The sequence below is a fragment of the Agelaius phoeniceus genome, chromosome 5, assembly GCF_051311805.1.
Source record: "Agelaius phoeniceus isolate bAgePho1 chromosome 5, bAgePho1.hap1, whole genome shotgun sequence".
NCBI lineage: Eukaryota > Metazoa > Chordata > Aves > Passeriformes > Icteridae > Agelaius > Agelaius phoeniceus.
The window spans coordinates 1,753,496-1,766,433 of NC_135269.1; the positions used below are offsets into that span (position 1 = coordinate 1,753,496).

The 12,938-nt window shown below is 42.3% G+C and overlaps 1 protein-coding gene across 1 annotated transcript in view; it reads right to left on the reverse strand.

The window, feature by feature from the left end:
• Positions 1-12,938, reverse strand: part of PDE3A (phosphodiesterase 3A) — a 219,397-nt gene that overhangs the window by 80,780 nt on the left and 125,679 nt on the right. The window lies entirely within an intron of this gene.

Sequence of the window (12,938 nt, forward strand, 5' to 3'; positions counted from 1 at the left end):
TTTGCAGAACATGCTTTCAAAACACTCATCCCAGGACAAGAGGTTTCTACTTTGCAAAATCAGGAAAGCCACATGCATCTCCTATGATGAAATTTTTTATCTTCTCCAGGAACTGTTCCTCCTTATCCTTTTCTTTCCCAAGGGATCCTAATTTTTAAGTTATTACTGACAACTATCTACCTCCATAACTGGAGACAAACCACACATGCAGTCAGGCATCAAAAATCAGAAATGTCACAATTTTTTTACCTGATACAGCCTTGTGACTACCCCCCTCATTTTACTGCATTTTTTTCCTATTTTCCATGTATACTCTTGGTGGAAACACTGGCTCTCCTGGGTTTCCCTGTTTGCTCTCCATTACAGCATGAAGCATAGCTTTGATCTTTTTTTAAATAAATAACTGGTGTGCAAAAACTACCAAGAGATGCTCCTACCAAAGGTTATGTGCTTCAGAGAAACTCTGCTAGAACCCTCCTACCTGTCTTTCCTCTGTGGACCAAAAACCCCTCTTCAGTTTTACTTCGTAGCCCCTGTGCCTTGGGAGGAAGTAACTCCTGCTTTCTTAATTCACTTGGCTAAAAGAATATTAATTTAGCTCGAGTCTGACCACTGGTGGCTCTCTGGGTCATACCTTTTCCTCCAGGTTCCTATCAGTGGAATTAGCACAAAAAGCAAGCCCCACAGTGAAGAAAGAAGGATTAATTCCAGCCTGGCTGTGGCCACTGTGCTTCTCCAGGCTCCACAGACACTTGGCAGACACCACACCTTCAAACCCAAGGGTAGCATAAGATCCCCCTGCCAGGATTTTCATGCTCCTGCCCTCACTGAACCCAGTGTGTAATAAATGAACAATGAAATAGTTAGCTCTCACAATTAAAGAACAAATATTATGTATATACTAAGAGAAATGTTATTAATTTATAGTTATGTTCCCCCCTTTCACATTGTTTTCAGGAGATAGCTGGGGTATTTAAGAAAATCAGCTCATTACTACAGCAACACCTGACCTCCAAATCAAGATGTCAGAAAGCAATCTCCACCACTTGACAGCAAAGAAAGAGTCAATAAACAAAATTTTAGGAGAGGCCAAAGAGTTAAAAAGCAGAACATCCATTGTGTAGATGAGCACATACTAGAGAAAATCCTGTGCTCCCAGTGCTAGGTTTATTTTCTCTATTCAGTCTCTATTGCAATTTTTGATAAAGTTTTAATAAACCTTTTAAAATTTTTTGAAAGTAACTATCGTTTCTCACAATAGCTCATTGAAAAGTGAAAGGTTGCTTTCTTACTGGCACCAAAAATGAGAGGTGCAGTCACAAGCCAGGCCTGGAATTACTGTTCCAATATGTAGGGATGCTCCCAGTGCAGCCAGCCCCAGGAAAACACAGAAGTGTGCCAGGGTGGTTACCTGTGGTCACTGCCACTGTCATATTTTATGAAAAATCCCTTGCCAGGATTTTTCTCCTGAGAAGCTGAGAAGCCTCAGAAAAGAAATGTAAACAATGATTATCTGATTGCTTGGAATGTGATCTGGAGATTGCTCACCACCAGGGACATCTTTGATTGGTTGCACGTGGATTGTTTTGATGTAATGACCAATCTCAGTCCAGCTGTGTCAGGATTCTGATCAGTCATGGGTTTTTATTATCATTCTTGTTCTGGCCTTCTGATGTCTCCTTTCTTGCTTAGTATAGTTTTAGAATATGATATGATAAGAAATCAGCCTTCTGAGAGCTTGGAGTTAATTCTCATGTCTCACCTCGTCCTGGGGACCCCTCACAAGCTCAACATGGCTGTCCCCAGCTAAAACAGGGAGGCTGTTTTTAAGCATTATATCTAATTCATGACCTATGAAACCAACCTTTTCCTACTGTTGTTATAAAATCTTTAAAATCGGCTTTAAAATCTATTTCTCCCTCGTTATCTAAAAAGCTGTGCTCATCTCATGCTAGAATGTTCTTGGCATGTGGTGGTCCCTACTAACACAGGAGTGGAGGAATGAAAAATGAAATGGATACCACATAAAAATGCCTCAGAAAGAAGAAAAACCCCAGAGTTTATGACAAAATCTCTGCCACGCCAGCATTCTGCAGAGGGACAATTGTCTCAGTGTGACACTCTTTAGCTCAACAAGCCACACTCCGCTCAATTCCTTCTGAACCTGATTTTCTTTTCATGGACAAACAGTAAGGGCTGGAGCATGATACTCAGAAAAGGAGGAAAGAAAGTATGCCTGAATTATAGGGCTAGGTAGAAATCATTATTTCCGCAAGCTGAATAGAAATCAAAAGATAAAGAAAACAGAATTAAAAGCAAAAACAAAGCCCAAAACCAAACAAACCCCCCCCCACAAAAATAAAAAAAAACCAAATCAAACAACAAACCAACTAACCTAACTACACTCAGAGAAAACAGAGCATGTGCATAAATCCACTTGAGTGAGTCAACCTTCTGAAATCATGGAAAAAGAAAATAATATACTGCTTAATTGCTGCATGCATGCAAACAGAGATACTGACATAAAAATGCATTTGGAAGTAGGGGGATTTATGTTTATCACTAACAGATGGGTTTGCTCCAGACCCCACCACCTCCTCTGAAAGTTCTCTGGAATTAATTTGGTCCAGAGTGACGATAAACAGCCTCAGAGCATCAAATTTATTATTCTTACTGACCAGGCAACCAAGGCTATGTGCATCAGCAGCAGAAAAGGAGGGATAAAACTGAAATCAAACGCCCACACAGCTTACATGCATACAGTCTCTGTTAGAAGAAAAGGAGCTACTTTACATTTCATCTGAAACTGCCCTGGAAACCCATCTCTGGCAGTTTTAATGCTCACAGATGAAAGCAGCTTTTAGCAACAAGAACGAGCCTTGCATGCTCAGGAATGCACAAAAACATGGCCTGTGCTAAAACCACTGCTTGGTGCTACCATAAGAACTGACCGACAGCTCTCCAGGGAAAACACTCTCCCATTCTTGCTGAGGAAAGACCCCAATACCAAAATCCCAGAAGAGGAGAAGTGAAAGGGCTCATCCCCTTTTGGAGATGTAGGGTGGGAGCCTGAGCTCCAAACTTCAGGTTTTGCTATAAACACCATGAAGTTTCTCAGCTTGTGGTTTTAAAACTTCTGTTCACTAATGCAGCAATACCTTCAAAGGAGTAGGGAATGATATAAAAGACTGTCTACATTACATCAGATTTCTGAGATACCCATATTGAAGTACAACAAAGCCATTTAAAAATTACCATCTTCAGCCCTCGCCTCTCTAAATGCAGTTCTTCTCCTATATGGTTATTTAATTAAAGCCCTAGCAAATGATTACATAAGGATTTCAACTTTCATTAAAATTCATAAACCATAATTCTTAGCCTCCTTAGTATTAGAGATCTGCAGGAAAATGTGACCCACACAGATTGTAGAAGATCTAAGTAAATCTAAGAAGGACAGAAAGTAAAGTATGACAATTTAAACCTTTTCAGCTGTTTATAAGTCCTGTTTTTCCCTTATACAATCTTTTCTGGACCAGGGTTTTAATTTTGGCACTCTTGAAACAGCAATACTGCTAACTATGCAATGGCAAAAAAAAAAAAAAAAAAAAAAAAAAAAAAAAAAAAAGAAAGAGATAAAAAAACCCTCCAACAAAGCCAACCAGAAAAGAACAACCCCAAAAATGAGTCAGAGTAATAGAAAAGGCATAATCTTATTACAAGGACCTCCCTAACTGGGCACAAGTCAGGGAAACCCCCCAATATTTAAAATACAAGCAGTCCCATGTATATTCTTTGAAAGGGGAGGGAATCCTCAGCAGCAGAATGCAGCAGCATTTTGAAACCATATGGACTTATTGAAGTATTGCTTAAACTCAGCACAGTTTCATTAGAGGGAATGAGCAGATCCTTTTCTTGTAAGCATTAAAGAGGACCAATGAATTAATTACATTTAGTGTTTAATAAAAGCCTTTACATCCATTCAAAGTCTATTCTAATTCTATTCAGATTATAGTCTATTACTCTGGAATTTTATTGTGACACATATTTGCACGTACATAACACTTTCACTGTTCTAAAAACAACCAGATGGTGAGGACAAAAAATCAGCCAATAGTCACCAAAGACAATAAATAGGATTCAAGAAGACTGAAACAAGATCACATAATCCAAATGCACATCAGAACCTTGTTGCAGCTCACTGCCTCTTTCCCTTGGATTTTAAAGATTTGGACTGTGGCTGGATATCTCATTCCCATTATAGTGAACATAAAAAAACTTCTGCTCTCTCTAGTGGAAGGTGGACACAAGGCAAAGAACAGGAATGTGAGAGAAATTGCTCCTCTGCTCCATCTGGGATTGGGAGCCAAGCACTTGCATCCAACATTTCCCACTGAACTGGCTGTGATACATGAGCAGGGCAGCCTGAGCTCTCCCAAACAGCTGAGATCCTGCAAAAATGCCTTTTTGCCACTCCTGCAAGGATTTAGCACATTTAGTAGTGGTAAAAATTAATTACCAATGAGATGACAAGAAGTTTTGGCTGGGTGGTAGCCAGCAGCTTTAAGAGTTGCTTATATTTGGGAATCAGCATTGAGAAGAGCGAGATAGGAGTACCCAATCAGGCTGGCACCTGGTTTCAACCTTCACCAAAATAGCAGAGCTTCTATTTAAACATGAGCATAACATCTTCCCTCTTTGGGAGAGATTCAGTTGAATGGGCATGTTGAGGATGTGAAACAGTGTCTCACTGTTGAGCTCTCTGACACTGCCTCCTTACAGCCTGTGCTGAATGGGGCACAGTATGATCCATATTCTCTGAATATGGGTATTAGCCATGCTCCAGTCAGGATCACATTTCCACTGGCAATAAGAAACTGTTTGTTACCAGCATGTAGGCACAAAATGTTCCCGATAAGTTCTTTTTTGGGTAACAAAAAAAAAAAAAAAGCACAAATTATTTCCTTGATTACATATTAGGGGAAACATTTATTTTTACAAACATGCAGGAGTCAGGTCACACAGAAGCTAACAGGGTGCTTTTGCACATGCTATTTTGAGTAGGACTCCTTCTATCCCATAGACTGTTCCCTGCATTTTCATGGTAATCAAGATAAAAGAGATTATTTACAACTCGGTTGATTTAGGGAGGGAATTTTGGTGTGGACACCATCAGCAGGAGCAGCTAAGCAGGCTGGAGCTGCTGAGATTGACCACTGCCAGATCCTGATAACATAACAGGGGAGCAAGTGGCTGCTCTGACCACCTTCTCCACCAAATGGCAGAACTGCGCCTTGCCCTGAGGCATCCCAGGTGTCAGAGATGGTTCGTGGTGAGAGAGATCACACACAGGCATGTGCAGGCCATGACACACAGACAGCAAAGGCCTCCAGTATTTGGAAAAACAATCCCTTTTCCACAGCCCCTGGCCAGCTCCCAGGGTCAGCACAAAGCACAAGATGTCAGAGCTGGGCTGTTCAGCCAGATGTGTGAGCTGCATGCTCGTGTCATCACAGCCACTGTGGAGAGGAAACTCTCCACCCAAATGCTCCCAACATCTTCTAGCTCTGCAAATCACCAGGGCCAGACTCAGTTCCAAGACTGGTTAAAAAAAAAAAAACCAACCAAACAAACAAAAACCCCAAATAAAATAATTCACCACACAAACCAACCAAAGTAATAAACTGGGGGGTGAGCATTTAAGAGCCATTTAGTTGCTTCCTAATCAAATTGTTTCAAAGGTTTCTGGGCTGCTGGACAACAGCTGGAAGCAGAGATTAGCTTTTTAAACCTCAGCAGAGGCAGAAATGGAACTTAGATCTTGGCATTGCTCTGAACTGGAGGCAGGGCACCAACGTTGGTACCCTGTACCAACGAGGTGCAGTGATGTGTTTGAGGAGGAGCTGCAGTGAATGCCTTCTCTGCGGGCTCAGACCCATGTGGGGTTGGAGTTAAGTCCTCTGAAGCTGCTACCCTGGGGAAGCTGGAAGTGCTGGAAGGAGCTGCTGGGAGGTGCAGCATGGAGCCAGGGCTGCAGAGAGCACTGTGGGTCAGGCAGACACTGTGCTGAGCCACCGTGGCAGCAGGGACAGGAGAAGCCAAGGCCTTGGAGAAGCAGCAAGGCTGAGGGGAGCCCGATGGGCACAGCAGCACAGGGGACAACCCCAAAGGCAGCAGCAGTGACAGCAGCGCCTGTCCCCAAGGCACGGCCAGCAAACCACCCCGAGCGCTCCAGCAGGGATGCAGCTCCGGGGGAATGAGCTCATCCCTGGCACTGGAGACACAGCAGGAGCCTGCATGCTGGGGGAGGCTCTCATGGCAGCAAACATCCTTCTTATTTCCACACAATAAACTGCAGCTGACTTCTCCAGGGCAGGAGGATGCAAGGATGCTGGTTCCTTAAAAGGGACACACAGATGTGTGACACAGCAGTGGGCTCAGGGCAGGAGCTGTGCCCCTTGCTCCACAGCCCCCCTGAAAATGAGCAGGTTTCACTGCAGAGAATGTGGAGATGCTGGGAAGTTAAAGAAAAAAAAAACGCAAAAAACCAAACGTAGGTGGGGAAAAGAAAAAGCACAGGAATATCCACCTCCACACCCTGTATCTGGTTTTATACAAATTTTTGTCACAACTACTTAAACAGATGACAGTAGTAAAACAAATCCATGCGTGTTTCTATTATTTTCACTCCTACCACTGAATTTCTCAGGTCCCTATTAATCCTTCACACATCAAGGAGGATTTTAAACAACAGGTTTGGGAGGCAGAGCTGTAGTAAAATAGAGAAAAAACCTGATTTTGAGGGGAGTGGGGGGTGGAAGGGAGGAGGAGGCAGTGGTTTTTTATTTTGTTTTTTTTGGAAGCAATTCTTATTCTTCAGTGATCCTCAACGATGGATTCCACACAAAGAGGTACTTGCAGATATAATGCAGATTTTTTAACAAAGGCTTCCTAAATTAATGATCTTAATCTGGATATTTCATTTCAGAATAAATGAGTAAAACAATGAAAATGATCATGAATAGATTTCTTATTCTCTTGAACTGATCTGGTAGATAAATAATAGGCATATTGATCTGGTGGACTAGTAATCCACAAGTAAAAGTGTTCACCAAATTTTCCATATATTTTTCATATATGAAAAAATTTCCCACTTTCCCATTCTGAGCATGGTCATGAAAACCAAAGCCTTAGAGAAAAATATCTACAGTGGTGAGATAAAAGCTGTGGCACAGCTACTCTGATACCCTCCCAGCTTGGCTGCAGAGATAATTTAGCAACAGTCGCTTAGAGAAGAAGATTCCTCAGTATGGGAATGCCAGGGCATCACAGCAACGTCAAGAGTGCTAAACAAAGCAGCAAGTTAACAAAAGAACAAAAGTATATTGATAAAAAGGAGAAAAATTACTATTTAAATGTTGCTTGCTATTCACAGTACACACATGAAGTTCCTGGAACTCACAGCTACCCAGTCAAGTCCATTCTGGTGAAATTAAGTTCCTAGAAAAGTCAGAAAGCTCATTTACTTTTTTTCTCCCCATTGGGAATCATTCTCTGTGCACTAAGAATCCCATTCACAATACCAAGCCTGGCACTAGCTTGATAATTAGACAGCTAGTGCAGCAGAGTTAGCAAAGCCTGAAATCATGGTGAGGTATCTAACATAGTTTTTTCTTTAGTTAGAGACTAAAGATTTCTACAAAACAATCTGCTCTGAAATCTATGTTCCAAATTCTACTCTCTATTTAGTGCATAGCTTTTCTCTCACTTTCCATCTTTTGTGAGACCCTGGTGTCACATAGGTGTCTCTGCACTTGTTGTTGCTAACACAAACCTCCAAGGTGAGGTGTGCCCTTTTAGGCTGGTTACAGTGCACATATAGGTCTCTGCTTCCACAGAAATGTCTTTTTGCACAGCAATTAAAAACCCACTAGAAAAGCAGGTAAAGGTTTTCAGGGATTTCTCAGTCAAGCTGATTTCAGGTGGATCCCCCTCAATATGAACACAGATCACGATAGCTCATATGGAAGGCCCAATGAGTTTAGCAAGTGCAGTCATCACATGGCTGGTAGTTTGCATAAAAATGGGAATTTTCCAATTCGATTCCCAGTGGAGAAGTGTCTACCTCACAGGAAAATAAACCAACCCAAAGCATCACAAATTGACATCCTTACTGGCAGTCTCAGCAGAAAAAAAGCCCTTAGGACTGAGTAAGCATGGAGGTTTCACCAGACATTTAACCTTTGGAAGTGGTTCCAGTTCCAGCAAGGGAAGTGAGCCACTGCAGCAGGGACAGGGACATGTGTGACTCATTGGTGTCACCTCTGCACTTCCCTGTGCACACAGGATGGCATTTTGTCACAGCTGCCAGCTCAAACCTCTCAGCAGAGCAGAGTCACTCCCAAAGAGGAAAGGGGCAGAGACTGAGAGAGAAAACATCAGAGATACCAAAGGTGGCAGTGCCACTGTGCCCCAAAAGTGGGAATTCTGTAAGCAGCAAATCCAGCAGCCTGACCAAAGCAGATCTCTTGTGATACCATCAGCACTTCCTGAGAAGAAAAAAGACAAACTTTGCCTATGGTAATATGGCAACTTAGTGTCCATCTAGTGTGAAACACAAAACATGGTGACTACAGGAATTGGTCCCTGGTGAGGCCAAAACAGAGTGAGGCAGAAAGCCAGCCGCGTAACACAGCTCCAGCAGCTCCTTTTACTGAAACACATTAACTTTATGGTAGCACTGAGGGATAGCTGCAATGAAGTAATGAACATTTTAAGATAAGGAGAATTTGGCTTCCCACAAAGCAGCCTGACCCACACAGCCTTCTCCCTCTCTGAAAGCATCCCAGAGTCTGGGCAGTTGAAGCCTCAGCTTCCAGGGCTGGCCTGGAAAAGAAAGAAGCACTCCTCTGCCAAGGCTTGTTTCAGTCTGACACCCACAAAAATGAGCCACTTCTTTCATTAACACCCCATTTTCCTGCTTCTGAGGCTTCACAAAGCAGAAGAACAGCACTGATATTTCAACAGCTAGATCCCAGCTAGCAAATGTCCTAAAATTACACTGTAGAGTCTGGTAGCTTACTAAAAAACCTCAATGTCAAAACTCAAAGTACATTCAGTTTAAACACACCCTTGGGGGGATTTTCTACTAACTACTTTCTATTTCAGACTATTCACTTTTAGCTCAACCAGCGATGCTTCATCACTCATCCAGGAAAACTCCCCTCTCTGCCACCCAATCTCAATCAACCTGCCAAATTAATTATCACCCTGCATTTGGCTATTGCTAAGAGGGGGGAAAAAAGCAAATAGATGAACGTAGCAGTGACCCGAGCAGAAATGGATGCTCTGAAACGGAACTAATTAAATCAGCTCAGTGATCTCCTTCCAGCACGACACATTTCACCCACTCCATTCCCATCTCCTCCAGCTGTCCTCGGCTTGGAGCTCACATGGGGCTCAGATCCCTCTCCAGCAGCAAACCAGGGATCTTTTCTACTCATCCTTGCAGCTGCATGATTTAAAATAAAGGGAAAAAAAAAGCCAACTGCCACACAGAAAATTCACAAGGAGAATTTCCTACTGACATTTACATGCAGATTCCTGGCCACAGAAGATGTGTTTCAGCCAGACAGCAGTAGGATTTGATTACATACCTCAGATTTATGGGACCACAGGCACCAAAACTTTGGTGCTCTGCTGGCTCTATGGAATGAGCAGAGCTCAGAGCAGGGCTTTGCTTTTGAGACCCCAAGCCAGGCCTTACAGCAGAGCTGTCAGGACTAACACACAGAGAAAGTGCAGGATTTGTGAATTTTAGAGCAATGCCATGAGTCAGACACCAAATGTTGTGCTAAGTCCATGTGCATGCATGGCCACAGCATTTGTGACCCTGCTGACCCTAAAGGGCTTAGCTCAAGGAAATACACACATTTTAGGTTCTCCCACCAGACAATATTAAGTGACAGTCCAGTTGAAATGCATGCAAAAAACACCTTTGGGCCATAAATTTCCCTGCTTCTGGCACTGGCACCAATTCCCTTGGGGTCATGCTGCCAGGCACAGCCTGTGCCAGCTGATCCCATCACACCTGAGCAGTGGGAATATCCAAAGCTGCAGGACCAGGGCAGAAACACCAGCCTCTCCTGTCTCAGTGCACTTCACCTCCCACCACCCTCCTCCTTCTGCAGAACACATCCAGAGCAAGATCAGAAGAGGGCAAGGCAACTTAGGGCATGAAATGCCAGGTGACAGCCCCACACTGAAATGAAATCTTCCTTTACTACAGAGCTGGAGTATAAAGTCAATCCCACCTTGCTTTTACCCCTACATGATTTTTAACACACTCTGTGTTTTCTTAGACATCACAAATAGGCATCAGCACTGAAATCTGGATCCTTGTGGGGTCAGGATGCAGGAGCCCATAAAGGAGAGCAGGGACAGCACAGCAACACACAGAGGCAGGACTCTGAGTCATCTCTAGGTAGGTGCCTACACAGCAACAGTTTGTCATTCTCACCCATCTGCTGCTCCAGATCACACACACATGCTGTCACATGGGCTCTTCCCCATCTGGATGGCAGAGATGCTGGGTACAAACATGGAAAGGCCAGAAAGATGCACACTGGGCTTGTGCTGAACAAGGGGGAACTACCAGGCACCTTCATGCACCCTAAGAGGAGAGATTTCAGGGGAGGTTTCTACAAGTCAGAGTAAAGACAGATTTTTCACAATAGCTGCAAGGTTTTTCCCATGATTTGAAATATTCAAACCACTCTGACTCTTAACAAGCCTAAGAGAAGAGATTTCATCCACCCTACAGCCCACTGGGCCTGTGCTGAACAAGGGGGAACTGTCAGGCACCTTTATCCACCCTAACAGGAGAGATTTCAGTGGAGGTTTCTACAAGTCAGAGTAAAGGCAGATTTTTCACAATGGCTGCAGGTTTTCCTATGATTTGAAATACTGCCTTTCAAACCACTCTGACCCTTAACAAGCGTAAGAGGAGAGATTTCATCCACCCTAACAGGAGAGATTTCAGTGGAGGTTTTTAGAAGTGAAAGTAAAGACAGATTTTTCACAAGAAGTCAGAGTAAAGACAGATTTTTCACAATGGCTGCAAAGTTTCCCCATGATTTGAAATATTGCCTTTCAAACCAGTCTCACTCTTAACAAGCTTTGCTTCTCAGGTTTTATTTATAAATAAAACCATGTATGTTCTCTTAGAGGGATATCATAAAACACATCCTCCTGCAACACTGTCTGCCAACATTTCATTCCATGTGGTCACCCAAGTGCTGTTCCCATCACATTTCCATGGTGTCACAGCAAAAACAGAGCCCACGCAAGATGCAGACTTTGCCAGGGTGTAAAGGATGCACAGAATATACAATATTTGGGGGGTCATGGTGCACCAGGAGGCATTTCAGAGTGAAAAGGAGAAAGGCAGAGCAGCACAGAGGGGAAGGAGCCCTTTCTGGAAGGGCTGACCCCAAAGGACAGACATGCAGCTGACCTCTGTTCCAAGCCCCTAGTTTTGGTTCACTTAAAATGAATCATGTGAAAACTGCTGAAATGTTCTTTGCTGGAAGAATATTCTCTATTGAAAATGTGTTTGGACTAATTTCCCTTTCAGAAACAGGCTTTAACAAAATTAATCACACCATTTATGTGGCAAACTAAAAGAAGGAGTAAGTTGTATGTGAAAAAGCTCCAGCTATTCAAAAAATAAAATTTTGAAATTTCTTTTCAAAAATAAAATATAATAAATATGACAAAATATAATACAATAATTGCACATATATCAAAAATATGTGCAATTACTTGCCCCATCAGCTTTGGTCCTTATTTCCCCCCTGAATTTTATTCCTTGAATGATCTAGCTTTTCATGCTGATGAAATATACCTTTGATCAAACTTCATCAATAAAAAGTGTTTCTCTTCTTATTGACAAGCTTTTCAACACTGAAAAATAAAAGCTTTTGTTCTAATAATTTCATTACAATGTCTTCAAGTCCCTTCATTTTTTTGCTGAAAAAGTAATTTAAGTTCCTTTTTCCTGTGTCCCAAATACCTTTTCTAACATCATCTTATTTTCAATTTGTGCAAGAATGCTCTTTTGATTTAGCAGAAGTGTTACTTTACTAGAAATATGTGAACTTTACCCTAAGCAGGAGGGTCCACATGGAAAGGTATTTATATTTCTAACTATCAAAACAGAAACAAAAAAAGAAAAAAAAATAAAAGGAAACAAATAAAAGAGGGGGACACTGCTCAGAGCTAAGTGGCTCTGCAGCTCTGTTTTTTTGACTATGAAAAAGGAGCTCTCCAGATCTGTATTGATTACAGATTCAATCCTGAGCCCCTCAAGCCAACATCATTTTCATCAATTCAGCATGGCCTGGAGCTTGTGCTTTGTTTTTCCTCCTGTGTCTGGGAACCAGCCTGGTCTTCCAGGAGCTGCGGTTAAACACACTTAATCTGAGTTTTGTAAGGTGGCTTTGAGTCCCTCCCTCTGTCAGTTGCAAATCAGAGAAATCTTAGTAGATTCTCCATTTCTAAAGCATTTCCAGGCCACCATACAAACGTGTTAACTCAGAACCTTCCTGAGGAAAAACAGAAAATTATCTCCATTTCACAGATGGAGAATTGAGGCATTTACCCAGCACAGTACTGCAAAACTGGGAGTAGAAACTAAATATCTTCAGTTCATGGGATCAGACCATAGGCTTTGTTTTGATCAACTATTTATATTCAAGTTCTTTTTCAGGGGGAGTCAAGGGTATACACCAGGGAACAGAGTTATTCTTATTTTTGGCTGCCAGGAGATCTTATCACTCTTTCTGAAAATGAGCTGTTCAGCCCTCTAAGCATCAGAAGGAGGACAGGCTTCACATACCAACAACCTTCCTTTTTAAGAAAGTGAAACAGGAAATATAGAA